Genomic DNA, 4,905 nt, shown 5'->3' with positions numbered 1-4,905 from the left:
AAAATTTTTTTTTAGAGTGCCCAATTCATTTTTTCCAATTAAGGGGCAATTTAGCGTGGCCAATCCACCTACCCTGCATGTCTTTGGGTTGTGGGGGTCAGATCCATGCAAACACGGGGAGAATGTGCAAACTCCACACGGACAGTGACCCAGAGCCGGGATCGAACCTGGGACCTCAGTGCCGTGAGGCAGCAATGCCAACCACTGCACCACCGTGCTGCCCAAGAATGGATAGATTCTTGATTAATAAGGGGATCAGGGGTTTTGGGAAGAGGGCAGGAGAATGGGGATGAGAAACACATCAGCCGTGATTGAATGGTGGAGCAGACTGGATGGGCTGAATGGCCTAATCCTGCTCCTATGTCTTATGGTATTGACTACACTTGCATTTGGGTTCCAGAAAACAGTCCATTTTTTGTGAACACCATTTTCTTCTCAAGTCCATATTGCCTTCATCAATGATTTTGAGTTTATCCAGTTAAGGAGCTGAGTCACACAGACCAAATAACCAATAACACTGCTCTAAACTTACCATAAGCTGAGTTGGCTGACAGTTTGAACATGTTAAATATAAGTTAGTAATAAACCCTATCGAGATTTCAGGCGAAACTCTTTTAGCTAAAGACTGATTAGAATGGTAAAGTGACGACCAGTGTGGTGAAAGTGATCAGCATAGATGTATTTAAGGGGAAACTTGGTCAGCGCATGAGGGAAAAAGGAACACAAGAATGTGTTGATGTGGTCAGATAAAGGATGCTGGAAGAAAGCTCATGAGGAGCATGAACATCAGAATGGACTTGTTGGCCTGAAAACCAGTTTCTATGAATACGACATAATGCCTTGTCGCAGCTTGTCATGTGAAGCGAAGGCCAGGCCCTCTGCCAAAGCTTGAGATGGAAGATAAAGAGTCAGTTGTCGCATGTTGTAGCTTTCCAACTGCCTGGTTTCCAAAACGGGAACAGAGAAATACAAAAATATCGCGGAGTTCTGAAAGACTGCACAAAATGTGGATGAGAATATTTTCACCAAACAGGATTAAGGGCACTCGGCAAGCTGAAGAAACAAATCCGATTGGACTTTTATTGTATGTTCTTTCTACTTGTATATGTATGGTGGAAATCACTGCTCAGATTTAGATTTTAAACATCTATTCATGTTTGATGAATGGAGCACTGTTAAAGTTGGCTGCATTATTTTGGCGGAAATTAGAATGTTACTTGCATCAAGATGGTCCATGTTTTCTGTCAAGGATCTTAAATGTTTGTCATTCACCTTTGCTGCTTTTCACTTCTGGGAATTAACTACAATTATCTATTTAAAGTGCTGATTTATTTTTAGTTTGGAATGTATCTGTTTCTTTGGCAAAAGTCCCATCTAGTTCAGCTTAGTTACTCACCATGGATTGGCAAAATTTTGATTTCTTGACCAATAGATATTTCAGTGCTTTTTTAAATATATTGGAAAAATAAATTAAAAATATTCCTTCCTTAAATTTAAAATCGCAAACTGAACTCTGACAATAATTTCATCATATAATTATAGAATTTACAGTGCAGAAGGAGGCCATTCGGCCCACCAAGTCCGCAGTGGCCCTTGGAAAGAGCACCCCATTTAAGCCCACACTTCCAATTTATTCCAGTAACCCCACCTAACCTTTTTGAACACTAAGGGTAATTTAGCATGGCCAGTCCACTTAACCTGCACATGTTTCGACTGTGGGAGGAAACCGGAGGAAACCTACGCTGACATGGGGAGAACATGCAGACTCAGGACAGATAGGGACCCAAGCCTGGAATCGAACCTGGGATCCTAGAGCAGTGAATAATAATAATCGCTTATTGTCACAAGTTGGCTTCCATGAAGTTACTGTGAAAAGCCCCGAGTCGCCACATTCCGGTGCCTGTTCGGCTAGGCTGGAACGTGAATTGAACCCGCGCCGCTGGTCTTGTTCTGCATTACAAGCCAGCTGTCTTAGCTCACTGTGCGAAACCAGCCCATGTGTGAAGTAACAGTGCTGACCGCTGTGATACCCTGCTGCCCGTACAAGAAAAATAAAGGATCTAACACAGAACCACTAAATTAAGCCCACTTAAATCTTACCTTAATTCTACTACTTAACAATACAAATATAGATCCCTGAAAACAAACTCTGTTTTCCTGACACGTTACAGATAGGAAGGGGTCAGTTGAGACAGCACTGCTTTCCTTTTACCATTTACCATTGAGCAGGGGCTGTTTAGTTCACTGGGCTAAATCGCTGGCTTTGAAAGCAGACCAGGGCAAGCCAGCAGCACGGTTTGATTCCCATAACAGCCTCCCCGAACAGGCGCCGGAATGTGGCGACTAGGGGCTTTTCACAGTAACTTCATTTGAAGCTTACTCGTGACAATAAGCGATTTTCATTTTAGGGGCTGGTTTAGCACACTCTGCTAAATCGCTGGCTTTTAAAGCAGGCCAGCAGCACGGTTCGATTCCCGTACCAGCCTCCCCGGACAGGCGCCGGAATGTGGCGACTAGGGGCTTTTCACAGTAACTTCGTTGAAGCCTACTCGTGACAATAAGCGATTTTCATTTCATTTTCCATCTGTTTGCAGAAGATGTTATGAATTAGTTTGTTTTTTAAGAATATGTGGTGCGTATTTACCCAACCCCTTGTGGTTTTTGTGTGATCCAATTTTACTGATAATCTGACAGCAAATTTGAGTTAGGATTAATTTGGTAGGTTAATGTATTGTACACATTCAAAACTCACAGAAAGGAATGTTCACAATTTCTTGTATTCACACAGGAAAAGGAAGGGACTGAAGAAAGGAGGTTCGTGGTACAGGGACCACAGAAAAAAGTGAATCTTGGGTCATGTGAGTTCCAGAGTCTCAAAGTCAGAGTTGAATGAGGAAGTCTTTCATGTATGCATTCGATGGCCATTTGGCTGAAGACCTGTGCTGTAAGATTTGCTTTTCCAGGTGGCGTTTGTGCTATAAGATGAAGTAAGCATGCAGTGATGGCATCAGTTGTGCAAGTAATGATACAAAATGTTATTGAGTCAGGTTAGATAGACCAGTGGTCCAGTCTGGACAGAGCTTGCTTCTGTGTGGCCTGCCAGTTGAATACTAAACAGTGCATTGGCTGCGCAGCTGGGAACTGTAATAATAAATTATTGAAAATGTCAGAGTCTTGGGTCACGTGGCTTTACTTCTCCACAATGACTTGAACAAGTATGTTGATCCGGCATCTGGAATTTGGCTTTGTTTTCAGCACCGATAATGTTTCAGCCACGTTGGGTTAAAAGAGGTTCCACTCATGTTTTGTGTCTGGTGTTTGGGAGGCGATTGTCTCAACAGGCCCATGGGACATGTTAGCAAGGGTGGCTTATCAAATGCAAATGGCATTCCTGTAGCTTTTTTTGAAACTGGTCTGTTAAGTTCATAGGTGGTCTGTTAAAAAGCTCCTTCGACATGAGGTGTAACATTCTGAAACTGAGAAGATAATTATTTTGCTCTGGAGATGGCTCGGAACCATTTCCAGACAGAGGGTCAACCATCTTAATTGTCTCCGTTCAGCAGAAAATTTAAGTTTAAAATAAGAAATAATAAGAAGGATAACTATGTTAAATATATAAACGAAAAGGTTTCTATTCCATGTTGGCAGATCAAAACACTCGTCTTGAAGTTGATGTCAAAATGTTCCATTCTCTTCCACCGGCAGCCTTCACTGAATGACCCTTTTTCAATAAAAAGTAAGATTAATACTATCCACTGTTTGCAATTGACAATTATGGGTGACATCTTCTCGTTGACATCCAGGTGTGACCTTGGCACAAAAGTGACTTGTTGAATGACATAACTGATAGCAACTGGAAGATTTTCGAATTGATGTAGAGGTGTAAAATTGGAGTTGTGTACTGAGTATAACAGAAATGAAAACTGGACACTTTCTCCAACAGACAAGGGGTCACAATACCAGTTTTCATAGAATCACCACAGTGCAGAAGGAGGCCATTTGGCCCATCGAGTCTGCACCGACCCTTCAAAAGACACCCTACCTCGGCCCTATTCCCTAACATTATCATATGAATTGCTTGCCACTTTCTCTGTTAAATAAAAGAAGCTATTAACGCAATGGAACACTGTTATGCTGTTCATAGCTGAAAATCCCAAGTTCTGGTTGAGCTGCCTGTTGCTGTTATGATCTGGTTTTGGCTGATATCGCTGTGTTATGAAGAAACTTGCATATTATAGACATTGTTCTTTGATTTTAGAGTGAACAACAGGGAAAATGTTTAATATAATTTTCTGTAAGGGCAATTTAGCATGGCCAATCCACCTACCCTGCACATCTTTGGATTGTGGGAGGAAATCGGAGCATCCAGTGGAGACCCATGCAGACACTGGGAGAATGTGCAAACTCCACACAGGCAGTCACCCATTTAAAAAAAAACGCTGCTGCGACCGGCTTTCAGAATGCCAGCCGCCCCGCGCATGCAGGCCCTTGGGACATGCTAGCAAGGGTGCCCCTTCAGCAGTGCGCAGGCCCGGAGCCCAGAGAAGCAGGCTGCCCCCTCCTGACGTCAGCTGCTGATCCAGGAGTAGACTCTTTTTGAAAATCAATGGAGTCTTCTCTTCAGAAGCAGCAGCAGGAAAGTAAGTCACGTGCCCCATACATACATGCTCTGGGCGCGAGACAGATTCCTCCATTTTGTAGCTCCCAGCAGTGCTGGTGTAAACTCCAGAACCTCTGGTGAACAGCCCATTAAGAAGAAGCTGAAATCAGGATCCAAGCCGAATAAAGAAGTTTTGTGAGGTATGGGTTTATTAATTCTGCCAATGCAAATTTGAATGCAAGGCCCATGTGTGATATATGCAGAAAAATTGAAAGGCATGGCGAGTTTGAAGACAAATCTCTTGA

At 42.8% G+C, this 4,905-nt stretch overlaps 1 long non-coding RNA gene across 1 annotated transcript; it reads left to right on the top strand.

The window, feature by feature from the left end:
- The first annotated feature begins 736 nt into the window (after positions 1-736).
- LOC119957439 lies at positions 737-3,717 on the top strand. The gene is made up of 3 exons (XR_005458806.1): positions 737-1,084; positions 2,789-2,987; positions 3,649-3,717. It is a non-coding gene; the product is annotated as an uncharacterized LOC119957439 (long non-coding RNA).
- The last annotated feature ends 1,188 nt before the right edge of the window (positions 3,718-4,905 follow it).

This window comes from Scyliorhinus canicula, chromosome 26, assembly GCF_902713615.1.
Source record: "Scyliorhinus canicula chromosome 26, sScyCan1.1, whole genome shotgun sequence".
NCBI classification, from domain to species: Eukaryota; Metazoa; Chordata; class Chondrichthyes; order Carcharhiniformes; family Scyliorhinidae; genus Scyliorhinus; species Scyliorhinus canicula.
Note: the sequence above shows the minus strand (reverse complement) of the source record. Positions and strands in the feature narration are given on the sequence as shown.